This window comes from Acinonyx jubatus, chromosome F2, assembly GCF_027475565.1.
Source record: "Acinonyx jubatus isolate Ajub_Pintada_27869175 chromosome F2, VMU_Ajub_asm_v1.0, whole genome shotgun sequence".
NCBI lineage: Eukaryota > Metazoa > Chordata > Mammalia > Carnivora > Felidae > Acinonyx > Acinonyx jubatus.
Window position 1 is genome coordinate 39,173,128 of NC_069394.1, and position 26,753 is coordinate 39,199,880.

The following is a 26,753-nucleotide window of genomic DNA, read 5'->3' on the forward strand; positions in this document are numbered from 1 at the left end:
AGGACCATGCAAAGTCCTACGACACTGATTTGCATTTGGTTGAACTGAACTGAATTGCCTGAGAGCTGTGGCCTTTTAGGGTAAGTGGGAAAACTGACACTTAGAGATCTCTTTGCTCTCAGGACCCCAAGAGGGTCAGAATCAGACCCAACAATGGAGTCTCTGGATTGTTGGCAGTTTCAAAGTGAGTGTCTGAACTCAGCCAAAGATTATTCTGGAGTTTTCTCTGAGAGTAATGAGAACCAGTACCTATCTGTTACATGAAAGAAAGAAGCAATTTGGAGAAAGCTAGTAAAGAAATGTCATCTTTGCCATATTTGGCTGAAACTGGGACCTAACAGGAGATGTGAGAAAAATAGGAAAAGAGAAGAGTGAGTGAAGAGTCAGGGGGTAGGGATGTGTAAGCAGACAGAGAAATCTCCCTTCCTCCCATGTTTGTTCAAGATCTAACTTAGAGAGGGACTGTGTATTCAAACGCAATTCTGTACATTGTTGTAGAAGCATGCGGCCTCCTTGGGGGAAAGAATCTAGATGAACACAAAGCCTAATGATTACCGATACGTCATTATTTCCCCGTGTTGAACATGGGAATTATTATTTGTAGTAGATTTCAGCATTTTTCTTTTGCCCTTTACAGATCATTAGATGCATTTTCAAATCAAGAAAACTCTCGAAGGCCTTCACAAGCTAGACCGTTTATAGAGCAAAAACTCAGCTCCCAACAAATATTTACAACTTAATGATACGTTTGTATAAAGCCCAGAATTTTTGTATAAAACAGGTGTCAGTTCAGTATGTGTTGCCCTGCTCCGTTAAACATCCAGCTTTCCCTTGAAATTACTCCCCATCTTATATGGTGCAAATACATTGAACTGGTCATTTATTTTAAATTAACTCAGTGCGGGGCTGAAAAACACAGTTCCCCGATGATGGCAAAATTATTCCAACGAGGTTGCCTTTGGGACTGTGCACCATAAAGTGATCTTTATAGGTCAGTGTTTTTCATTCCAATGTGCTGTTGAAAGGTAAGTGTCTGGCACCAGGCAAAGGGGTTGTTTGACCAACGGGGCTTTATGGCCTGTACTTCTTAAAATTCCATTTTCTTTTTTCTTTTCGCCTTTACTCACTGTTGGGACATGTGGAAAACAGACGCTTTGAGCAGAGAAGACATTCAAAGGTCTCCCTGTTCTCGGGGCAAAATATAAACAAACATGCTGGTCACCAGTTTCCAGATTTTTCCCATTTATTGCTTTCATTGCAGCTGCCTGTCCTCACTACAAGAATCGGCTTTCTCTCCCATTTGGAGACCCTCTTTAGCAGAGGAAAGGAGTGGATGGTTAGAATCCTCTCTGTCTTTAAGGATTTCTGACCCTATTGGATCCAAATATTGCTTTTTTCTGGAGCTTAGTCCCCAAGTGCTATAACCCAGCGCCTTGGCTTCCTGCCAGAATGTCCCAAAAAAGAGTGGAAGGGGGTTGCCCCTCTGAACTGCAGTATGGCTTTTGTGGCTTTTAGCTCATTATTTCTGGCTTTGTTTATCAGCCTTTCTCCCAGTGTTCCCTACCTCCTGGTTCCTAACTCTGAGTTTGGCCAAAGAGTGGGCATGGATAGCCAAGGACAAGGGGATAAAGAGCATGTCCTCATTCGCAACCTGCAAGATGGATGATGTTTCCCAAGAGTCTGGTGCTTGACACTGGGTGCACCTAGAGCCACTCACTGGTGGAGGCTTTAAAACTCCTGCCCAGGCTGCCCTCAAGACCAATTACATCAGAACCTCTAGTGCAGGACCTAAGCATCAATATTTTGTAAAGCTTCTCAGGTAATTCTTAAGTGCAGCCAGAGTGGAGAACCACTGTCTTAAGTGTATTTGAGTGATTTTGACACTTTCTTGGTGTACCCTAGTGGGGCAGTATTGACTGTTTCTGTTTTTATTGCCTTAAAATAAATCAAACCTGAAAAAGACTGGGTCTGACGTTACCACCTGAGGTGTCCCTGAAACTCAGACGTTAGCATTTCTGCTTTCAACTTCTGCCACAGAAGGGCTTCAGACTTTTAAAGTGAGAAAGTCAACAGTTTTTCATCACTCAATTAAGAACTGAAAGCCATAGTTATAAGTTATGGGGCATTATGGGGTATGGCTTAGAAATTGCTCCAGAAAGTACCATTAATTTTATTTTTTTAAGTTTATTTATTTTGAGAGAGTACAAGCAGAGGAGGAGCAGAGAGAGAGGGAGAGAGAAGATCCCAAGTAGGCTCCACTCTGTCGGCACAGAGCCCACCATGGGGCTCGAACTCATGAACTGTGAGATCATGACCTGAGCTGAAATCAAGGGTTGGATGCTTAACCGACTGAACCACTTAGCTGCCCTAGGAAGTACCACTTATTAATTAATTTGCATGTATGAAATTATATTGTTTATTAGAATTTGTTGTTATGGGCATACTTTCTTCATATTTATACCATGGGAACAATGAAAGACAACGTATCATGCCGAAACAGAAGGTAAAACCTTTTCTTTATTCATGTGCTTAGCTACAAAATCATTTACACTCCATACCCCGCCTCTCCAAAAACAAAATAAACAAAGCAAAAAATAAAGAAATGATGTTTCAAGCTTAGAAAGTTCAAATATACTTAGATGCAATCCTGTTAATGATCAGTTTTCTATTGTGATCAGATTAGATTTTCTGCCATTTCGATAGCCAATTTCTGTATTAATCACCTCCAAGAGGCTTATACTGGAGTTGGTTTATTAAGACGATCACAGTGAATGTTCGAGCCCCCAGTTCCAGAAGATGGAACACAATTTATTGTCCAAGTGTCTGGATGAGCACAGGCTGGTTATCCTAATGTGAGTTAACTCATCAGTATTATCACTACAACCTGTGTGGGCATCAGCCAGGAAATGAGAAGAAATAGCTCCGGGTCATGTCAAATAGTTCATAAGTTAACTTGTGAACTCCATGATCATTTTTCACATCTCAGTTCTAGAGGAAGTCTCCAAGTTAGAGAATTTTAGAGATGGGACCTAAGACTTACCCGATGCCAGATGGCAGAAAGATCTCATCCCTTGTGCCAACGTTGAACTATTGGTCGTGGTTGTGTGGGATGTTGCACTGATAGACTGAGACAACATCTGGGCTCAGCAGGAGCAGCGCTGTCAGCAATGATGCCTGTGAAGGGTGTACGAGAGGAGGGCAGTGGCAGAAGATGGTTGGTATTTGTTGTGCCTTCTCTCGTCCAACCCTTTCCTCCTGTGACAGTGGTTCTCAACATCACTGCATCCTGCAATCGTTTAAGGGGACTACAAAACATCCCAATATCTATGACATACCCAGACCAATTAAATCAGAGCATCTGGCTATAGGACTGTGGTGATTCCCATATGCCTCTCATGTTGAGAGTCACTTTCTTGTGGACAAAGGACACAAGGGCCTTGAGTGATAATGTGACTTGCCCAATGCCATATAGATGTAGGTAGGACCTCTTTACCAGGTCTATAATTCTACCCACTCTTCTCTTCACCATACCCTATTGTCTTCATCAAAAATATTTAGAGAGGGGAGCCTGGGTGGCTCAGTCAGTTTAGCACCCAATTTTGGGTCAGGTCATGATCTCGTAGTTTGTGAGTTCCAGCCCCGCGTCGGGCTCTGTGCTGACAGCTCAGAGCCTGGAACCTGCTTTGGATTCTGTGTTTCCCTGTCTCTCTGCCCCTCCCTGCCCCTCCCTACTCATGCTCGCTCACTCTCTCTCTTACTCTCTCTCTCTCTCTGTCTCTCAGAGATAAATAAACATTAAGAAAATCTTTAAGGAAACACATGAATAACAGCACATCGATTATTTTGCTCACTTTTAGAGCAGTGGTTCTCAACTTATGAGTAACAAGCACAGACTTTCTAGACTAAATGGATTATAAGCAGTCATAGTTTAAAATAACTGCTTTGAAAATATATGAATAGTTCATTTTATCGAGTAAAATACAAATGTATTTAGAAGCATTGCTGAGTTTAGGGTAGCTTTTGGACCTTTCATGTTTTCTCAGTATATAATACCCTCTCGGTTACCACCATGGTAGGGTTGGGCACCACTGACCCAGACCTGAGAGGTTCATGAAACAGTGCAGCTATGAAGAGCCCAGAGTTTCACCTGGACTAATTACAGGCTCCATGATTACCTGCAGACAAACTCTGACAAGTGTTGCTGGCCTGTCGACTATTGTTGATGTACATGAGAATGAGAAGGTCTTTTCAGGACACGTGTGACTCAAAATATTCTGACTCTTGGGTACCTGAAAATGACATCCTTGAGACTGAGTCAGTGAGGATGCCAGTGATGCCTCAGCCTGGAGCCATTTAGAGGCTCTTTCAGATCAGCAGCTGCTATCCAATTGCAGAATGTGATGGAGTTCATGATCATGTGGTTTGCCGTCGTGTTTCTTGTGTTTGTATGAATATTCATGTATACAACTTCATTTCATTCTAGCTGGAAAACCTTGTGTAAATCACTTTTCCTCCCTAGGATCCAATTTTCTAATCTCGCAGAAAGAAGGATTAGTCCCTTCCATTTTAAGAAACTGTTTCCTATGGACCCATAGCCGAAAGGTTATTATTCTACAGATGAGGATCTTGGGGCCTAGAGGTGTACAAAGCAACTTTCCTAAGACCATACTTTATTATTAGAAAATACTGGACTCAAAATGAGATCCCTTAACTCAAAAATCTATTTTCTTTCTACTAACAAGGCTAAATAAAGATGTTGGGCTATACCAAAAATTTTAAGGCATTCCTGTAATTTACCACACCCTCTTTATTCTCTGTTCCAGCACTTCTGGAGGGTTCTCTGAGCCCAGAAGCCTACATATGTTTGGCAATCCCAGATGCACATTCTTCCTGTCACCAGTGGGGCTGTGAACTGGGTAAGAGGCCCACCTAAAAGATGGAATCGTTTCTTCCTTAGGGTCAGCTCTGGAGCAGGAGCTGGGAAATGAGACATTCAATTCTGTAAAATATATGTTTCTTGAACTCTGACTTATTGGATACTGGGAGCATTGGAGACATGCTCCAATGAGTGAGAAGGGGTTTCTGCCTTTGCCTTGTTTGAGAGGGAGACTGACACATGAATAAACACTGACCAATAAGACAGATTGATAAGTTAGCTGGTTGTAGCAGACGTGACTGATTGGCCAATTTTACACCCATTTCCAGACCCCTTGCCTGTACCCCCACAGAAAAAGCTAAATAGTTGCTTTTCTAGCTCCTGTGAAGAAAGGTAGTTATATGAATAGTCTTGCCAATATTCTCAATGACACACGCCTTATAAGATGACAACTAGGATAGGTCCTGTGAAGGGGAGAGGCATGATCTTGGGGTGGGGGGGGGGCAGGAAAGCCTTTCCTGAGGACATGATGCTCCAGCAGAGAGTTGAGGGATGACAGGAGTTAACTGGGCCACGAGGGCCACAAAGAACATTCCAGCAGGAGAACACCGTGTTCAAAGGGCCTGTGGTGAGGTGGGTGGGAGAGAGGTGTGTTTCAGGACCTGAAAGGAGGCAAGCTGGCTGGGGTGGGGAAGTGAGTGAGGGCTGTGTGAAGCAGGCTCTTACTCGCCTCTCCTGATGGTTCCTGCCACGTGGACAGAACTTCATTCGTTGTGGCCTTCTGGGCCTGCTTCTACCCCTCACTCAGTTACCTTCCTTGGGGTGGAGTGGGAATGACCTCTGGAGCGGGCAGGGGCAGCTCAAGAGTCTTCCTTTGTTCTAGGGAGGGAGCTGCCTGCAGTGAGCCTGAGGGTCCTCTGGTCCTCCAGGGAGAGGCTCTGCCCATGGGTGGCCTGCGATCAGTACTGCCTCCTCCAGGGTGGGGAAGTCTGCCTACTTTGGGGGCTCAGGGTGTGGAAGCACACCCACACACGGGTTCTGGCCACAGCCTCCAAACCGCTTTTATCATGAACGCAGGTGCTGTCGTGGCCCCCAGCGACTTACACCTTTGTCCTCTCTGTTGTCCAGAACTTAGGTGGGAAAAAGGACTTCTATTTATGGGGCCCTCAAAAACCCCACGAGGCATGGTTGCAAATACAGAGACGATCGGGCTTCAAACCACACAGAGCCTCACGGTCTTCGTCGAAAGGTTTAGATTCCATCCAGTACACAGTCAAGGTCTTTGCAGAGGTTTATTAGCAGGAGAGGGACCTGATCAGATTGGCATTTTGAGAAGTTCCTTCTGGCTGCTCCACAGAGAATGGAATGGGAAATTCTTAAGCGTGGATGGACGTCTTCCTCTGGGTCCCGACAGAGTGGTGGTGGGCAGGGGAGAGTCAGAAACAGCTCTTTGTCCCCCAGCCTCAGCTCTGGCTGAGGGGGGCAGGTGTGGCTCTCTCTGACCCATCCTCACAACCTCCATGGTAGGCTAGATATAGACTGAGAAACGCAGGGCTTGCTTTGAACAGTGAGTGATGGATGACCCAATTTTGTTGTTTTCCAGTTGTTCGGGCTGAAAGAAGAAAAGTTAAAACGCACTTTTAGGTTAAAAGAAATGCTGTTTGAGTGATGGAAGATGGATTGACAATGCTTCTTTTCATATCCAGATGGTGTCTATCTCTGGGTCCATGGGTGAGATAGAAGGAGCTGTGGCGTGCAGGGGGAAAGCTGCAGCTCGGCTGCGTGGGCGTCGGGAGGAGGCAGCGTGAGCTGGTGGTCAGTTGTGATCAGAGCTTGGAGGAGACACAGGGGACTAGGAAGGAATAACGAGGAGGATGTACTGTAAATAAGGGGCCAGGGAAGCCTCCCTGAGGGAGTGATTTATAAGCAGAAACCTGAAGGGTGAGAAGATGTGAGCCCTAGGGCAGGGTGGTGAGGAGTGGGGAGCAGGAGGTGAGGGATTATTAGGTCAGGATGAGCAGGGGCGGGGGGGGGGGGGGCGGCGCAGGGGGGGGTGGTGGGGGAAGAGCCAGACCAGCGCAACAATGAGTTGGAGACACAGAGGGGCCCATTATACCAAATCACAAAGTCTCGTGGGAAGGAGGAAGCGACTGAGCCAAGGAATGAGAGGCTGACCTAGGAGGGCTTCTTAGAGGAGGTGGCATTTGAACTGGGTTTTGAAGCCTGAATAGGAATTTTCAGGCAGAAAAGGCCAAGAAGCACATTTCAGGGGGCAAAATAGCTTGGTGAAGGCAGAGAGACATGAAAAGACATGATCTGGGAGATCCATTTTTTTTTTTTTAATTCTTCAGAAAAAAAAAAAGCTGATTAATACGATGGCCTCTGGCTCCGGTTATATTTCCCCATTTCATGTTTTCTTTCCCATGTGTTTGTGTACTGCCGAGGGGCATCTGGGTGTTTTCACTGAAAATAAATCTCAGGTATTTTATTTACTGTTCATGCTATGAAAAGCCCTTAGTGTTGGGCAAAGTTAGGCAGAATGCAACCACAACTGTCCCCAGTATGTTTGTTTCCACAGCCTGCTTATTCAAGGGGGATTGGAGGAGGTGCGTTTCATTGCAGAGATGAACTCAAGTTTGAATGTTGATCCGAGAAGCTGAACGCTCAGAGGCTCACAGTGGCTTTACTAGGCCAGGAAGTCAGGACCCTGTCGGCAAAGAGAAATTGAGAATAAAGAAACCTCCTGAATAATTCAGGTCAGAAATGGAAAACTTTAGTTTCAACTGTGCTTCTGGAGAGATCCTTACTTCGTTCTCTCAATGCTCCCCAGCTCAGCACTCCGAGGCCAGCTCCTAAAGAGGCAGCAATTAGAGATCACTGTCCGTTAGGACTTGCTTATCGCGCCTTCCCCACAGCACGGCCCTTTAACCTTGGAAGCCACGAGAAGCTAAGCATTCTGCCTCCCTCTTCCTCTGGTCTCCTTTACAGCTCCTCATCTGAATCTAGCTTGGGCCCTCCCCAGCCCTCCAGATCCTTCCACTATGCCTTCCTGACTCATGGTCTGTCATCAGCAAAATCCCCAGACCCTCCCATTATTTTCTGGACATTTGCCGCCACTTCCTGCAGCCCCAGATGAAATCCCCGTAGCCCTGTCAGAAGATGTTTTCTTTCTTTTTTCTCTCCTGCCTTCTCATACCCTGGGCATGGAGGCTGGCGAGGTCTCCCCTGCTGCTTCCAGTCCGCTGTTCTTCCCGCTGTCTAAAGTATCCAGGGCGTGTGAGACACCCCCCGGGGCTCTACGTGGTCCTGCCCCCCTTTTGTGTCATCTGCCTTCCTCCTCCTCTCACCCCCTCATTTACTGACAATTCAGTAAACGTGCAGCCTGTTCCCTCACCACAGGCCTCAACTGCACTCAGTGCTCCCCGACCACCACCTGCTTCCCTTCCAGCCCGTTGCCCCAGCAGCCCAAGTCAGGGGATTCTGAGGCCTCCCTCAGACCTCTGATCCGTCCTATTCCTTTGCTGTGCTATCTCTTCCCTCCTCAGTCAGCTGAGATCTCACGGGCCATCTTGCACACATTTTCTTGCACGCCGCTCAACTCCTTCGTTTGTCTCCCCCTGCTTTGCACTTGCCGGTGACCCTCCAAGCCCAGTTAAATCCTGCTGTCTTGACTGTCACGCGTCTGCACCAAGCAGCTGAGTGTGGCTTGCAAAGAGCACACAACCCTGTGATGGGCTATATTTTATTTTATTTTACTTTACTTTATTTTTAACTTAATTTAATTTATTTCAAATTCAAGTTAGTTAACATACAGCGTAGTCTTGGTTTCAGGAGTAGAACCCGGTGACCACGGGCTGTATTTTAAACTCAGGGCTATGGACCCGAGAAGCCTCTCCGCCCTGCCTGGCGGTGCTGCTGCTTCATGTATCTCGTCAACTCCTTCCCCTCCTCCCAGAGGAGTGTTTCACTCCTCTCCTCTCTGGCCTCAGACCACCAAGGCTCTCCTCCCGCCACTCAGGGCCTCGCTTCTTCGCTGAGAAAATGAATGCAATTGAAAGAGGACTCTGATGGGCTCTGACCCCCCCGAACTCTGGTTCCAAGTGCTTTGGTGCCACGGGCTCTCCCTTCCTCTGTCACCTGAGCATGAGTCCTCACTCCTGCCTAAGGCTGGCTCTCACCTGCACACTGGACCCCATCCCTGCACTGGCAGGACACTGGTCCTGCCATTGCCTGGTCCCTTCTGCATCGTCCATCATTCTGTTGAGCATTTAAACATAATGCAGTACCTCATAGCCTAACCTGCATCCTGTTCGGGCTGCAGCTTCATTTTGTGCTCCCCCTTTTTATATTTTATTTTATTTTATTTTATTTTATTTTATTTATTTCGTGTCATGTCATGTCATGTCATGTCATTTCATTTTTTAGAGAGAGAGAGAGAGAGAACACGAGTGGGGGAGAGGAGCAAAGCCTTAAGCAAAGGCTTAAGTAGGCTCCACACTCAGTGCAGAGCCCGACATGGGGCTCGATCCCATCCTGGGGTCGTGACCTGAGCTAAAATCAAGAGTTGGGAGCTCAACTGACTGAGCCACCAGCACCCCTTATGCACCCCTTTATAGCAAAACTCCTTGAAAGAGCTGTCTATTTGCTGTCTCCATTTCTTCACTTGTTCTCTCTTTAATCTACTCCCGTCGGGTTTTGTTCCTCATTGCTCCACCACACTCTGTGTCTACACCGAATGATCCAGTGGAGAATTCACACTCCTCAATTCAGGAGCATCGTTTGACATGCCACTTCTTCCTTCACGAGGCACCCTTCACTTGACTTATAAGTACTGCAACGTCCTGGTTTCCCTCCTACACCACTGCTCATCCCTTCCCACTTTCACTTGCTGGATCCTTCTCTTCTGGACCTCCAGGAGTTGGACCACATCAGGACTCTGCCTTGAACTTCTTCTCTTCTTTAGCCACGCACTCACTTCCCTGGTCATCTCTTCCAGGCCCTTGGCTTTCAAGACCATCTGTAGGCTGATGACTCTCACACTGATAGCTCTTGCTTGGAACTCTCCCTGATCTTATTTCCTGCCCAGGAGCACACTTGCAGTTGTGCAAATTAGGCTTCACACGACTCCAGGAAGTAGCATTGGTATGGGTAATAATCACAGATTTGGGTATTTATTAAATGAATTTTCTGGCATTTGGTAATAAAGTGACAGGGGAGTGTTTTCTTGGTTTGGACCAAGTCATCTTGTGGACTAGTGGGCAGGGCTGTTACAGCTTTTACCCTCCACTGGGCTGAGCAACAACCATCCTCCCTCGTGACTCTTCTTTAGGCAAGCCAAGCATACACCTGCCTGTGCCAGAGCACTGCTCTCCCCTGGCCTCGATCCTGCCATCCAGGTCGAGGCTTCCCTGCCTGCTCACGTCATTCCAGGCATTCCTTAATTATTACCACGCCAGATCAACTAACAGCCCTCACTTCTCTCCTACTTGACTGTTTTTTACATATTTTTACTAGTTATTTTTTAAATGAAGTTTTTAGAAGTTTTAATTCCAGTGTAGTTAACATACAATGTTATATGGGTTTCTGGTACACAATACAGTGATTCAACAATTCCATACATTACTCAGTGCTCATCAGACAAAGTGTACTCTTTAATCCTCACCCCTGCTTTACTATTTTTAATAGTACTTATCTCTCTTTTGTATTGTATTGTAAATACAGTTTCTTACCTGTTTTTCTGTCATCTCCACCACTCTTTGAAACCCAGGAGGGCAGGGGCTTTGTTTTGTTCATTGTTGAATTCCCAGAACCTAGAACAGTGTCTGGCATGGAACAGGTGCTCAATAAAAAATACTTGCTGAGTAGGGGAATGAATGAGTGGGTAGCATGGCTATACTTCCTCATGTCACTAGCTTATGTCCACGTACCCCATACATGGTATTATGGACTGAATGTTCGTGTTCCCCCCCAAATTCATGTGTCGAAGCCCTAAGCTCCATTGTGATGGTATTTGTTGATATTTGAGGAAGTAATCAGGTTTAGATGAGGTCATAAGGATAAGGCCCCGTGATGGGATTAGTGCCCTTATGAGAAGACGTGCCAGACTGGTTGCTTCCTCTCTCTTTCCACCATGTGGAGCCACAGCAAGAAGGAGGCAGTCTCCAAGCCAGGAAGAGAATGTTCACCAAGAACTGAATCTGTTGGCACCTTGACCTTGGATTTCCCAGACTCCAGATTGTGATAAATAAATGTCTGTTGTTTAAGCCGCCCGGTCTATGGAATTCTGTTATAACAGCCTGAGCTCACTAAGACTGGGTGCTCATTAAATGGGAATGATAATAATGCTAAACTCCTGGGGATGTTGCAAGTCTTAAGCCACGTAAGGCATGTACATGTGAGCTGTATACAGACTCTTACTGTTGCTTTTATTGCTAAGAAATTAACTGGTAGGGACAGGAATTCGAATTTCATTTATCCATTTATTGCACAATTATTTCTGAGTCCCTCATATGTGCTACATTCAGGATTCAAGGTTCTGGGGATACAATGGTGAATAAACAAAATCTTTGTCTTCCTGGAGCTCAAGAACTCTCAGATTAGATTTCTTTCTTTCTTTCTTTTTTAGGCTTTGCCCCAATTTCACTTGGGTGTGGTCTTAGCGCAAGGTGCAATCTGTAACGCAGAGGAAGGGTGAGTGAGCATGGAAGTCAGGGAGGGCAGTGATATTTTCAGATGCCAGCTGTTGTAAGTAAAGCTGCATGGATGGGAAAGTTACTCTGTCTCTGTAAACCTCATTTGTCTCTTCAGTAAAACTCAGGAACTAATGAAATCTACCTTGCTGGGCTGTTGTGAGGGTAATTTATGTAACGAACTTGGCATCCGGTGAGAGTTAAGTGAGCCAGGAGTGTGACTTGTGGAGCCATTTTTAGGGGAGGTCAAGGAGGGAACAGCTCCCAAGGGAGAAAGTTTCAGATCTCAGCAGAAGAAGGAAGATTTCTCACAGTTGTCCTGGCTGTAGGCAAATTCGTTTATAAGGGATTGATGATTACAAAAAGACATTATAGCAGGGCCTGGTGGGGAAGGAGAGAGGGAAGCAAGGCTGGAATGAGAAAGATGAGCCAAGCAGACCTGAGAAATAAGGAAAAGTGGTCTCAGGAAGATTTGTTGGAGGAGATCATTTCCGAATCCCAGGGATGAAGGAAGGTGGGATGGGCCATGGGTTTGGAGCCTGAGAATGTAAAGGAGCAGAGATCCGCTAGAGGAAAGTGGGCCTATGTTTACTTAGCTGAGAACCTGAGTGGCTTTGGATTCTCTAGGGGGGTGGGAAGTTGCTGAGGAGAGCTGGAGAGGGCCTTTACTGGAGTGAAATGCATTTGGAGTCTCTGGGTGCCCTTGGGGAGGTCGGTGGGGGAGATGGTGAGGGGAAGGGATGGCAAAGGGAGGAGAGGAACAGCACAGGGCAGGAGACTGTGGTGGCTAGAATGACTTAAGAACAAGCATGATTAAGTTGCAATTTCAAGCTGATAGCTGCATGTTGTGGCCACGTGACCTTTCCCCATGCTAAGCAGAGCCCCAGCCTTTTTTGACGTTGGCAACATTCTTGTTTTGGTGGATGATTTCCGGTAGGGTTGAGGGGATTGACTAAAGTAACCTTTCTGGTAGGCATTTTCATTCAACCCAGTACTTCACACGCATGTATGTGCGTGCATGTGCACACACACACACACACACACACACACACACACACACATAGTGACATACATTATTCCACAAAATAAGACTTATCCTTACTTTGTGTGATAAAGTAACAGCATAAAGTTAAACGTCATATGTGGTATTATTAACTCTTAAAGGCAACATAGAAACAATTTTAAATAATAGAACATATTTATAATTTCAAATAAAGATGATATGATGAGATAGTTGTGTTTACCTAGGGTCATAAATTCATCCCAAGACGCACGGGGACAAGACTCCAATCTTATCTTGTGGGCTGCTGATTGCAAGTGTTCTGCTTTGAAACGCGGTCAAGGGTGAAAATTCAGTTCACCCGGCTGGGTTACTGTGAATGATAATATCTGCAATATGCTTTTTATAATTAAGGCATTCTTATTCAATCTGAATCCAAAATGATGAACGTAAACACTAAGTCTGCTCATCATTCTTCAGGGTGAATGAATAAGTTGTAATTATTCTCTGGACAACGCCAAGTTAAGCTCAATTATCGAATCGGGGCTTGGGAAAGAAAATGGATTTGTAATCCAAGTATTTTTCTTTAATGTCCCAATTTCCCTTTTGGGAATTTGAAAATGAAAAGTTTGGGGCAGAAGGGAGTGGTGACAATATCTCCACTTCTATTTCATTTGGGCTGATTTCATGAGTAATGTTCTCCTTGCTGTGTCATAACAACAGTGGGAATATTTAGTAGATAGGGCCATTACTTATGTCTTGCTTCCTAGGCAAATAAGATCTTTTGAAACCCCCAGGTATGTGGAGTACCTTGTTGATTTTCCTCTATGGTTTCAAATTTAGTTTGTGAAGAATACTGAAAATATCAGTGAAATATGCGAATTTTATTAACAAACATCATCTTTGATAAAATTGCCAAATGAAACTGCTTCTCAATTAGAACACTGAATCTCATTCCAGAGTTCACATACCCCGCTTAACACTTTCCTCTGTAACACTTAGGATGACTCAGTAAGTGGATATGATTAGCTCTAATCCCCGAAAAACCCAAAAGTCAGCCATTTAGTGAGGTTCCTTTAATAAAATTAACAATTTAGCCTACATTTTCCAACTCGTCCATGAGATTTGGCATAATATCTGTGAGATGTCCAGACCTCAAGACACATAAGCCAGATTTCAAACAGCACTGTTCTTAGTAGCTAATAACTTAGTAGCTAATAACGTTTTCTAATAACTGGACTGTGTTTTCTAGCTTTGTTTACTGTCCTATGCCTTTTAAGCTCTTGATAATGCTTTCGTTTAATTCACATTGATCAACAACATCTATTTCGAGATTCAATTGAAACCATATAACAAATTCTCCAGGAATTGTGTCCCTACACCTGCTGACACACATGAAGCAGATTGCTTCTCTTACAATATCAGTGCCTCCTCACGTTGGGTCTCAGAATCTTTACTAGTAATTGTGTTCCGTACAACGATAGTGTGTTTTCATTAAGAGGAAGAGCTTTCATTTTATCTGCTGATTTCTTATTAACCGTTACATACACCGTATCCACGTGTGCTGAAAGAATAATATTTTTAAGAGCTGCATTTTCCATTTCTCTTTTGCCACTCAAGATGCCATTATATATGAGATTAGGGTTTTCTTGTTAACTGTTGAAGAATGACTAAGAATACCAAAAGCACACACTTACATAGGACTCCCTGTGGGCAGACTCTTTTCTGTGGGCCTTTACATGGATTATCTTTACAATAGCACCATAGACTAAGAACTGTTATAATTTTTATTTTGCAGTTGAAGAAATGAGGCACAGAGGGGGCAAAGTAACTTGCCCAAGGTATTACAACCAGTAAGAGGAGGATCTGGAATTCAAACCCAGCAACTCACTCCAGAATTTGGTTCATAATCAATACATTGAGCTACCTCTCGAATTGGAAATTGTGTCAATAATGTATATCCTTCCCCTCCCCATACTTGAAAAGACGTGAGGGATTTATTGAAAATATATAATGACCAAAAAAAAAAAATACATTGGGTTCTCTCATTTTCAAAGGATTCTGCGTGTTAGATAAAGCCTGAATTTTAAGTAATCTTCATTACAAAATCTCACAGTTGCTCTTAACCTTTTAGAATGAAGTTCAGATTAAGTCCCAGTGTATTGACTAGAGTCAGCATTTTGCTCAATATTGTTAGCCTTTAATTTCCAATTCAGGACTTGAACTTGCACACATGCCTCTAGATTTTTTACCTCATCATTCCTTGATCTTCATCCATTTTAAGGACCATTTATTATATTTCAACAAAAAGGTGATAATTGTTGAGAAACTAAAAAAATATCTGGTAGCATCCTTTCTGAAAAAGAAGAACTTCTAAATTTGTAACCTGTTGGGACTTTGTGAATTAAGCCTTACTAAGCAGAGCCTCAGGGTGTTTGATGGTGAGCCATAGTTTAGTTTAACAAAAGACCACAAGGAAATTGAAATAGAGCAGTTGATTGCTCCCAAGTCCTGGAGGAGGGTGGAGAGAAATGACCCTGCTGGGAGGTCAAGGTGGGATGCAGGCAGGGAGAATGGAAGGACCTGGGGTGCAAGCTTCCGATAGGGTTCATGGGTGTCATGATTTAGGGTTTCTGGGCTAAGGTCTAGATTGGCCAATTCAAATAAAAAAGAGCAGGGTTTTGATAGGCTCTGCAAGGATTTTATCTAAGGGGCGCACAGGGGGAAGGCCCTGGGAGGCAGGGCAGACTGTTGCTCAAAAGGCTGCTGGGGAGATCAGAGGAGGAACTTCCATTTCCCTGTGACTCTGTGGACTGTTATCTAGGGCATGCGCTCATTGGAGGAACTGGTTTCAGTTTAAGGCCTCTGCAGGCCACTTGACCACAAAGAATGACCGCTGAGGCAGCAATATTATCGAGTAATTTAGCTAATCTCTCAACAAACCAGCACTCAGTTGAATGGCTACTATTTTGCTGACAAGGGAAATACAAATTGTCATAATATAAAATAAAAGGACACCAAATTAACCCTCCCATTATGGTAATGGTCAAATTGACCATCATAAGCTGAGAAATAGAATGAGACGTCAACGAGAGAAGGAGCAAATGACCAATTCCCAGCCACCATGTGCATTCATCATGTGCCCACCACGAAGTCTCTCCAGTGGTGGGAGCAGCTGAGCACGGTATTAGCTGCAGCATTTACACTGCCAGGATTCCTCCTACAAACTCTGATATTTTCCAGTTAATTAAAAAGATGCAGGTTGTAACCTACCACAGTAATTTGATGATCCTCCAGTGAAAGAGACCTACAATTTGAAAACCCTCAGTTAGTGAAAGAGAGGGAGTTTCCCCATTGCTTCTATGTCAAGGTGGAGAGAAATGAATGTCCACAAGATGTGGAGTCAAGAATAGGAATTATGGCAAGTTTAGTGGAGCAATAATACAGTTAGTGACAGAAGTGACCATGAGAGCTTCGAACCTTTGTGGAGTCTCAGGAACTTGGGAAGGGCATTGGGATTTCCCTGGGGTATAGATGGAAGTGTGAGCCAGTCGTAAGGTGGCCCCCGATGCCATTTGCTTGACCACAGTAGCAGTGGAATGACGTGGTCAAGTGTACAGGCTTTGGGGCATGGCTGCTGAATCTGAATCCTGGTTCTGCTACTTAGCAAGCAGCTGTATGCAGGTTACTTAACCTATACTGTGGCTCAGTTTTCTCATTTGTAAAATGGGAATAGTAATAGTATTAAATTTAGAGGATTATGATGAAGATTAAATGAGTTACTATATACCATGCGTGAAAAATATTTAGAACAGTGTTTGGAATGTGATACGAATCCACTGAAAGTTAGCTTTTTTTTTTTAAAGTTTATTTATTTACTTTGAGAGAGTGTGCACAAGAGTGAGAACATGGGGGAAAGGCAGAGAAAGAGAGGCAGAGAGAGAGAGAATCCCAAGCAGGCTCTGCACCAGCAGCGTGAGCCCGATGCATGGCTCGAACACATGAACCATGAAATCATGACCTGAGCTGAAATCAAGAGTGGGACGCTTAACCGACTGAGCCACCCAGGTGCCCACCCCCAAATCCCTTTTTTTTTTAATTATCAAGGGGAGTCGTGTTCAGGCAAACTATAGGAATTGAAGGAGTTTTTAGCGTTGCTGTAAACCTCCATCTGAAGGTGGCCTCTCTGGGTGAATGGCTTTTCCTGACATTAGGTGACTTTGAAACACTGTAATCCCCCATCAGACCCACCCAAGAGTCTGTCCCCTGCTGTAGGACTCTTGTGTTCAGAGACTTCATATCCATGTCCAGTAGCTGGAAATGGGTCAAACAAGACAATGTCAATCGACACTTGTCCGTGAGAAGCATGACAGAGTTTAAGATGTAAGAGGAGAGGCAGCTATGGTCTGGGGCAGGGTGTGCTCACGGAGTGGACGTGTGAAAATGGAGCAGAGGTGGAGGCAGTTGATATTGAGGTAATTCAGAAATGTGACGTATGGAAGTTGGATGTATCATTGCAGGTAGCTTAGACCACTGAGAAAGAGGACAGGCTGTGGACAGAGAGTAGACTGTAAATCAGAGGTCAGAGCAAGTAACCGTGGGGTCACGGAAAGGGCAAGAGTGACGGGGGACAGAGAGTGCTGTGAGCTTCAAGAAGACAGTTTTCTGCAGTGGGGTCGGGGGGTGGAATCAAAGACATCTAGAGGCAACATAGGGATACTGATGCTGCCTCCTGGCCTGGAGCGTCCTGGGTCGGGGAGGGGAGAGCAGTCCAATTTGAGAGGTCAGATAGAGAAATGCTGTCCTTTGGAATGTGGGTATGGCTGAGGGGCCTGAAGGGGGATCCATCCAGAGGAGGATCTGAAGGGATCAGACTGTTAGGGTGGAAAGCAGGTTCTAAAGGAGGGGAAGAGCAGGTGGAGGGACGTGGTGGAGAGCCACATGGGATGGTGAAACGTGGTGCCCGGTGATGACAAGGGCCATAACCTAGGGGATGCCAAGAATACAGAGACGGGACGTGAGCTCATGTGACCTGAGGAAGGCAGCTCTGGGAGGGGCAGGCCTGCCACAGCTTCTCCTGCTGTGTAGGCTTTAAATAAGCCTTCTTCCCTCCTTCCTTCTCTCCTTCCCTTTCACCCAGCCTCATTCCTACACCACGAACTGACAAAAGAGACTGATTTTTGTACATTACTCATAAATGTGGAAATGGGCCCACACCTTTCAAGATCCCTCATTTGTGATCTCCTGGAGATGGACCCCACAGGATCTTTAATTCTAGGCATTGGAACCTGTTGAATTATGTGTTGGAGGTAGTGCTCCCCACTGGCTTTACCACCCAGCCCAGTGCTGGGCTTTTGCTTACATACCACTGTGGCTCCTCCAGGGCTAAGCCCACCTTCTGTTTTAGGGACATTAGAGCATTTAGGGGACTGGACAAGGGAGGGACTATATGGGGCAGTTCTGATGCGGACTCAGCAATTCTGGTAGTTCAGGTTGCCAGATGAGCCAGGGGACGGGCTGTCGAAGGAAGACCCTGGTCTCACAGTGATGGGTAGGCATGGCCTCAACATGGCGGCTGCTCCCTTGAAGGGTTGGGATGGTCTACAGATCCTCGGTTGTCTCGTTATCAGCTCTGATGCCTCTGAACACAGCAGACCTCCCTTTCTGGGAGTAATTCCTGTACCCCACACCAGTTCTTTCGTCTCTGGCCACAGAGCCCCCCAGGGTCATGGCCCCACCATGCGAGTTCTCTCTCCCAGTCCTGATGACCTTCACCTTGTCTCCTCTGGAGGGAAGTTTGCCCCTTCCTCCATGCATTGTTTTCTAGTCTTTATTATAACATAAACTCATGTCCATGTTCTCTTCCATGCAAGGATTTCTTTTTTGATTTTCAAGAGTTTGGCTTGTAAATAAAACAGTCTGAATAGTAACTGTCTTCTTTTCTGTGTCCCTGTAGCTCAAGGACCTTTAGATGCCTGTGCCGCACTGGCGGATGGGGCTCTCTAATCTTTGTTACAGTACAGACTTGAAGTTCTGTTTCTCCCCGGGCCTTCTGTTCTCTTCAAGGTCAGCAAGTGAAGGAAGAAAGAAAAAGCCCAAAGATTAATATTGCAGGATCTTATCTCAGCACACACACTTTTGTTCAGGAACAGACCTCAAAGGGCTGCTCCCGGATAGGCTCTCTGTCATGGGCACTGCATGTGAAGGGACCTGCCTGGCAAGCTGCTATCTTAATCAGGATTCTTCCGGAGGTGACTGTCAAAAGCTTCTTGGAAAATATTTTGTAAATGGATACCCAAGTATCTGTCTGTACTCAGAGGCAGGGGAGTAGCTGCTCAGATAGTGCCTGGTCCACACAACTGGAAGATTCTTCTTATTGTGTGTCCTTCTTTGTTTATGTAGTCTGATTTTTATTTCCTCTGACCACTTGGTAGAATATGGCCACCCAAGGCTCTCAAGCTTATGTGATATGGGTTGGCCATTTGGATGCTGCCTGCAACTGTCCTTCCTCAAGCTCAGAATCCCAGGATGGGGCATCTGATGTCTTTGCTCAGATCAGACATTTGTTCCTGTTATGGTCATCTGGTGTAGGGGTAGGAAGGGGTAGCAAGGGCTGTGAGAGGGCTCAGACCATAGAGAATGGTTATAGATGGACACACAGAGCACCGGCTGAGGCAGCTCCTCCCTTGCCCCTGAATACAGACAGACCCTTGTACCCTTTACAAGGTATTTCCCAGGAAGCTTTGACACTTGTTACCAGAAGAATCTGGATTAAGATAGCAGCTGGCCGGCAGGTCCCTTCACAAACAGGGCCTGTGACAGAGAGCCTGTCCCACACAGACCTGTGAGGTCTGCTCCTGAATAGTAGTGTGAGTGCTGTCTCTGAGAGTAGAGAGGTAGGGGCAGACCATTCTCAAAAGGTGAGGGAATTGGGGCGCCTGGGTGGCTCAGTTGGTTAAGTGTCTGACTCTGGCTCAAGTCGTGATCTCACGGTTCACAAGTTCAAGCCCTGCATCAGTGCAGAGACCGCTTCGGATCCTCTGTCGCCCTCTCTCTCTGCCCCTCCCCAGGTCGTTCTCTGTCTCTGTCTCTCTGTCTCTCTGTCTCTCTCCCCACCCGCCCCAAAGTAAATACACTTAAAAGAAAAAGGTGAGGGAATCAGTATGTGCAGGGCACGCCTACTGTACCTTGTTCGGCTGCACTTCTGGTGCTCGGGGCATCCATGACCACCCTCTGCCACGTGGTGATCCAGCCTGTGAGAACCCCTCCCACGAGGGGGAGTCCCCGTCCCTCCCACTTTTATCAGAGCTGATGGACTACTGAGCTGGAGGCTGTCTCCCTGTAACGTCCACCTTCTAGTGTTAAATCCGACCCCTGAGTCGTGGGAAATAAATCCGAGTTCCCTTTCCACTAACAAGACCTTCTGGTATTTGAAAAAGTATCTTCTTCAGGAAACTGTGACCAACTCCTTTAACTTTTCCTCATGGGATGTTTCAGGCTCCTTTGCCATTCTGACTACTTGCCTCTGAATGAGCTCCTGACTTGATTGTCTTTACTTAAAAAATTATTTATTTATTTATTTATTTATTTATTTATTTATTTATTTATTTATTTTTGAGAGAGCGAGAGAGAGAGAGAGAGGGAGACATAGAATTCAAAGCAGGCTCCAGGCTCCAAGCTGTCAGCGCAGAGCCCGACGTGGCTCAAACTCACCTACTGCAAGATTATGACCTGAGCTGAACCGACTGAGCCACCCGGGTGCCCCTAGATCATCTTTACTTTTATTAAACCGTGGTCTCCTAGACTGGATTCATTAATACTCTGTGCATGGCCTGGTGTGGGATGCACTTCCCTCATTCTAGAAACTACAGTGGACATAGTCTACAGTTGTACCAGGTTATTTAATGATCTCCTGTAAAGTTTAGAGGATGCTAGAGCAGAATTTAAAATCAGGTAGCATGGGTTCTGATCCTAGCTCCACCACTTACTGGTGAGGGGATTGTGGGAAGTCACTGCAAGAACTTTTGGAGCCTCAGTTTCTCCTGTAAACTGGGAATACTAATGGCCCTACCCTGATAAAATTTATGTTTGTTTTATATAGGGGTTAAATTAGCTAATATAAGAAAGCACAGTGCTGGTATTTGGTACATATTTTAAAATTTTTTTTAATGTTTATTCATTTTAGAAAGAGAGAGACAGAGCACATGCAGAGATGGGTCGGAGAAAGAGGGGGGACACAGAATCCGAAGCAGGCTCCAGGTTCTGAGCTGTCAGCACAGAGCCCGACACGGGGCTCAACCTCATGAACCGTGAGATCATGACCTGAGCAAAAGTTGGACGCTTAACCGACTGAGCCACCCAGGCACCCCAATCTAGTACATACATATATTTTTAAAGTTAGCTAATAGTACCATAATTATTTGTATTGTTTCAAGTGCCAGTGTTGACATTGGTGTTTCTCACATGATGTTCTTCTGGTTGCCTGGATTCACCCGCGTAGTGTTTCGTACTCCTGTGGAGGGCTCTGTTCTTGGGAAATCCCATTGTGTTAGATTCTGCCCATCTTCTAACCCTATCCTGCTAATTTTGGTCTCTGGCTCAGTAAGTCAGTCTATTCTATGTCTCTCCCAAATTTCTGCCTTGGTCAAAATGTAAGGAACCTCAATACCAATAGGAGGTTAGCTTTTGTTTTCCCTCTACCTCTCTTGAGGGTTAAGGAATGGAGTAGGGATGTGAATAAACATGAAACTCATTGAACTCAGAAGGATAGAGCGGCAGCTACACGGTTCAGGACTAGAATCGGCACCCCTGGGCTCCAGCCCCTACTTGCTGGTGACACGATGTTCCACCGGCTAATGGAATGTGCTAAGCCTCAGTTTCCTCATCTCTCGCATGTGAATACTATGGGACCTACCTCCTAGGGTTGTGGTGAGGACTCCAGGAGCAATCCATGCTGGGCACACATGTAGTAGGTACTCAGTGATACAAGGTGCTCTATTTACATCGCCGTGGCAGTTCTCTGTGGTTCTGAGTAGGAACCATAGGACTCTGGAAGAGGCACTCGTGTCTGGGGTAACACCAAAGCCGTCCCTGGGAGGAAAGAGAAGGTTATCCCCTTCTTGCCTCCCACGTGGGAGCCCGAGGATCTGATGGCCAGGGGAACGAGCTAACAGTAACAGCAGCAAACATGCAGTTCTACTAATATAAGCCACCTTTTGTTCAGCCCTCTGCTGGCATCTTCTCCAACACTGAGGCTATTATAACTCAGGCCTCCTGAACAGCACGCACCATCCTCACTGCCAAGGTTGGGTGTCTGGGGCTGACCTTCCCCAGCTGTGGTCTGGCCACCGCCCAGCTCATGTGGGTTGGGTGCTCAACAGAGGGAGGGTTAGAGGCCCAGGCTTTGGGGAATTAGGGAGGTTGGATCTTGGTATGGCAGCCAAAGAAATGTGAAAAAGGCACTTGTTTTTAAAAGCTCCTGCCTTAAAGCTTGGAGTCAGGGTCCCCAGAGAGTGTGGTAATAAAACGATGGTGGTAAATTACAAAGGTAGGGGCCACGTGGGCTTCTGAAAAGCATTTTTGCTTCCCGGAAATGAATAGCTTTTATGCATATTGAAAATTAATCAAATGATTCAGATCTTTATGTAATTAAAGTCCTTTGTAGGATCAAAGAAGCTTCTTCTGGGGAGGCTTTGAAGACACGGAGCAGAGGCTCTTGGCATACACATTCTGGAGATCCTGGAGATACCTAAATGAGGCTCATTTTGTCCAGACTTAACAACAATGAAGTTAAAGAAAAACCAGAACGAATCGGACCAGGTTGTTCGTGTCTGTCTGGTGCCAGCGTATCCCAGTGTGGCCGGATGGCGTGTGGCTGGGTACCTCCAGGGAGAACTTCCCTCAGCCCTCCGGTTTGCTCTGATGTGGCTCTGGAGGGACGGGTGGTGAGCCTGCAAGTCCCCAACCGTGCCTCAGGTTTATTCTGCTTCAGGGCCGGTCCAGGTGCTCTGCCCAGAGAGCAGGAATCTGCCAGCCCAACCGAGGCCTCCGGGGTGGATGGGAAGCCTTATCCCCAGGACACAGCACCAGAGGTCCTCTGGGTAATAAAGAAAAAATGAAAAGTAGGTCACTTGGGTTATTGCGCTGCTGGGCTCCAGGACCACTTTGTAACTTCCCTGAGGTTTCACTTTGCTCTCTGGTGACGTCTCTTTTCCAGCCTGTTCCAGAAACCAGGTTTCTTCATGGCTGCTGGTTCCTGGCACTGCCTCTCTTGTTCCTGGGTGGTCAGGCTGCACCTGGACAGGATTTCCATTAGTCTGGTCTTTTATAAAATCCTTCAATGTATATATCTTTTCCTTTTTTTTTTAAGCTTTATTCATATTTTTTTTCTGAGCATTTCCTGTCACTTTTCCCCCTCAATATTTTATTTGCTGCTATAGTGAATGGAATCCCCTCCTTGGGAAATTTTTGAATTGATTAATTCTGGAAAAGGATTGATTTGTGTGCGGGGTAGCACTTGGCATTAAATTCATCCGAGCCTATTGTTATTTTCAGGATAAAACTTTGACAATGAAAAAAATTATTGGGGCGCCTGGGTGGCTCAGTCAGTTAAGTGTCCACCTTTGGCTCAGGTCATGATCTCACGGTTCGTGGGTTCGAGCCCCATGTCGGGCTCTGTGCTGACAGCTCAGAGCCTGGAGCCTGCTTCGGATTCTGTGTCTCCCTCAAATTCAAGTTAGTTAACATACAGTGTAGTATTGGTTTCAGGAGCAGAACCCAGTGATTCATCATTTACATATGACATCCAGTTTTCATCCCAACAAGTCCCCTCCTTAATGCCCATCCCCCATTTAGCCCATTCCCCACCCCCCTCCCCTCCAGCAACCCTCCCTTTGTTCTTTGTAGTTAAGAGTCTGTTATGGTTTGCCTCCCTCTCTGTTTTTATCTTATTCTTACTTCCCTTCCCCTATGTTCATCTGTTTTGTTTTTTAAATTCCACACTTGGTGAAATCATGCGATATTTGTCTTTTTCAGATTTGCCAAAGTTTATTTTATTAATCTTTCCAAAGAACAAACTTCTAGCTTTAGAGTTTAAGGCTGTTATTTTTTATTTTGTATCCTAATGCATTAATGTTTATCTTTTGGTTATTAGTTATTTCTCTTTATTTAGGTTTATTCTTCTGTTTTTTATCTGGATTCTAGAATTGAACACTAAATTTGCTTTTAATTTTTTTCTAATGAATACCTATGAGGTTATTCATTTTTCTTTTTACTTCTGTGGTCAAATCTCTTAGCCTCCAATATGTAATATACTCATTCCTTTCTAGTTTGTAATTATTCTTTTAATTAAATACTTATTTTGAATACATTTAAATTTCCAAGTAAATTTGTGTGTGTGTGTGTGTGTGTGTGTGTGTGTGTGTGTGTGTGTAGAGAGAGAGAGAGATAGAGAGAGAGGTGGCTTTAGTTTCCTATTGATGCTGTAATGAATTATCACAAACTTAGTGACTTAAAACAACACATTTTTTTTTCTCCTACATTTCTGGAGTCAGAAGTATGGAATCTATTTCACTGGGCTGAAGTCAAAGTGTTGACATGGCTATTTCCTTCTGGAGGCTCTGAGGGGAGAATCTTTTCCTTCCTTCCTTCCTTCCTTCCTTCCTTCCTTCCTTCCTTCCTTCTCTCCTTCCCTCCCTCCCTGCTTCTTTTTCTTTCTTTCTTTCTTTCTTTCTTTCTTTCTTTCTTTCTTTCTTTCTTTCTTTCTTTCTTTCTTTCCTTCCTTCCTTCCTTCCTTCCTTCCTTCCTTCCTTCCTTCCCTCCCTCCCTCCCTCCTTCCTTCCTTCCTTCCTTCCTTCCTTCCTTCCTTCCTTCCTTCCTTCCTTCCTTCTTCTTTCATCTACCCTTTAGTGCAGCTTATATTCTTTGGTTTATATTCCTTTGTCTTCAAAGCACATCACTCTAGTCTGCTTTTGTCATCAGATTACCTTCTCTTTCGTAGTAGCATTTGCCTGTTTCCTTCTTAGAAGGATGCCTGTGATCACATCACTGGGCCTACCTGGATGATCTAGGGAATCTCTCCATGTCAGGATTATTCACTTCATCACGTTTGCAAAGTCCTTTGAACCACATAAAGTAACACATTCACAGATTCTGGGGATTAAGATGTAGCTGATTTAAGGCACTATTATTCATCCTATTTCAGAGATGCTTTTCTCTAATTGTGAATTTCTAATAGGCTTTATTTCAGTTTTAGTGAATTTGTTGTTTCATGGAAAATTAAGATTTTTTTTAAGTTTTGAAGAATATTTTAATTTAAACACCTGGTGACACTATATAGTAAGAATATTAAAACTGGTAGGAATATATTTTATGGGGAAGACATGAGAAAAGCTGTCATCTTAGAAAAAAATATAATCCGGAAGTGCTTATATAAAATCATAAGGTTTTGAAATTGTCACAAGAAAAGACAATAAGAGTTAAATTGAAACATCAGCATGAGTTCACCACTTTAAGAAAGCTCCTACTGTGTCACGAAGGTAGCTTAGGTAGCTTTGGTGTAACTGCCTGCAGTCAATAATAAAACTAGAGGATAAAAATATATAAACATATAATATATATATAAATATATATAAATATGTATAAATGTAAATATATATAAATAATATATATATAAAAAAAGACTAGACAGAGGATGCAAATTGTGACCATTGGTTTTCAGCAGGATGGGCCACAGGCTTTCTGCCTTATCTTGCAATGTCTTTGGAAAGGATGAGAAAATATTTGCAAGGCCCAGCTTGAAGCCTTCTTTTGGGACTCCTGAGTGCTTGCTCTTTTGTCACATGCCTTTGTATCAGAAGAAAGTTGTAAGGGATCTTGCCATGGCCAGAGTGCATCATGGATGTTCCCATGGGTGGCGGTTTTAAGTAAATTTCACCTTAGCTCTATAATCGGCTGGCTGGAATTATAACCTGGAGACTCCCTACAGGGCTTGGCATTAAGCTCTTCCTTGCACACGCCACCCTTAAGTACTGTTCAAGCAATCCCAGATCTGGGTTCTGGCACTGTTTGCAAAATTAGTGTTTCCATTGTTTGATCAGAGGGCTGAAATCAATGTGGGCAGTATTTAAATATCATCTAAGCATTACATATGATAGTGAATAAATGGCTGTGAAACCCTTCGACCAGCCTATCAGTTGGTGTTCTGAAATTTATCTTTTGATTCAAAGAATCAAAGTATAATTTATCCCAGAGACAGCAAAATTTGGAAATTTGGTCAACCATAAGGTGTGTACCAACTCATTTATATTTAACTACAAGTTCTCTTGGTTTCTTTGCTTACTAGTTGTGGTAGAATGAACTACTTGGCTTTGTTTAGATCAGACCTGTCAGAAGCAACTTGACTTTCTAGAGTTGTGGGAGGCCAATCGAAATATTGGCTCAGACTTCATCACAGACAATTCATTTAGAGAAGTGGAAATCGTTATGCATGTATACCTGAAAAATATCTTCATTTTACCTTCTCACATTAAGTTAGTGTGACTAAGCATATGATTCTAAATTTAAAATAATTTTCTATTAAAAAGTTAATATGTTTCTTCTCTGTCTTTAGGCATCCAGTGTTAGCAATGAGAAATTTTATTAGGATGTGCTTGGGCATGGGTTGTTTTCTTTTTCTTTTTTTAAGTAAGCTCTACACTCTACGTGGGGTTTGAACTCACCACCTTGAGATCAAGTGTTGCATGGGGCATGGGTCTTTTTCATCAATAGTCTTGGGTACTTGGAAGTTCTTTTATGGAACTTTGGGATATTTTGTCTTATTAAAAAAAATTCCTTCTCACTCTTACCTTTTAATTTTAATTTAAAAAATTTTTAAAGTGTATTTATTTTTTTGAGAGAGAGAGAGAGAGAGAGAGAGAGAGAGAGAGAGAGAGAGAATCCCAGGCAGGCTCCACACTGTCAGAGCCTGACATGAGGCTTGAACTTACAAAATGTGAGATCATGACCTGAGCCTAGATTAAGAGTCAGATGCTTAACCAACTGAGCGACCCAAGTGCCCCTTAATTTTTATTTTTAAAAAATTTATTGAAGTGTAATTGATATTCAAGAAATTCATATATTTAATGCATATACTTTGATAAGTTTGAATATATGCATATACTTATGACATCATCACCACAGTCAAGGTATA

At 44.4% G+C, this 26,753-nt stretch overlaps 1 long non-coding RNA gene across 1 annotated transcript in view; it reads left to right on the plus strand.

The window, feature by feature from the left end:
• Positions 1 to 4,662: 4,662 nt before the first annotated feature.
• LOC128312820 (uncharacterized) overlaps positions 4,663 to 26,753 on the plus strand; it is a 56,167-nt gene continuing 34,076 nt past the window's right edge. Inside the window, exons 1-3 of the long non-coding RNA XR_008292601.1 lie at positions 4,663 to 4,916; positions 6,480 to 6,607; positions 7,455 to 7,632. This is a non-coding gene — a long non-coding RNA (uncharacterized LOC128312820). The remainder of the gene's footprint in view (positions 4,917 to 6,479; positions 6,608 to 7,454; positions 7,633 to 26,753) is intronic.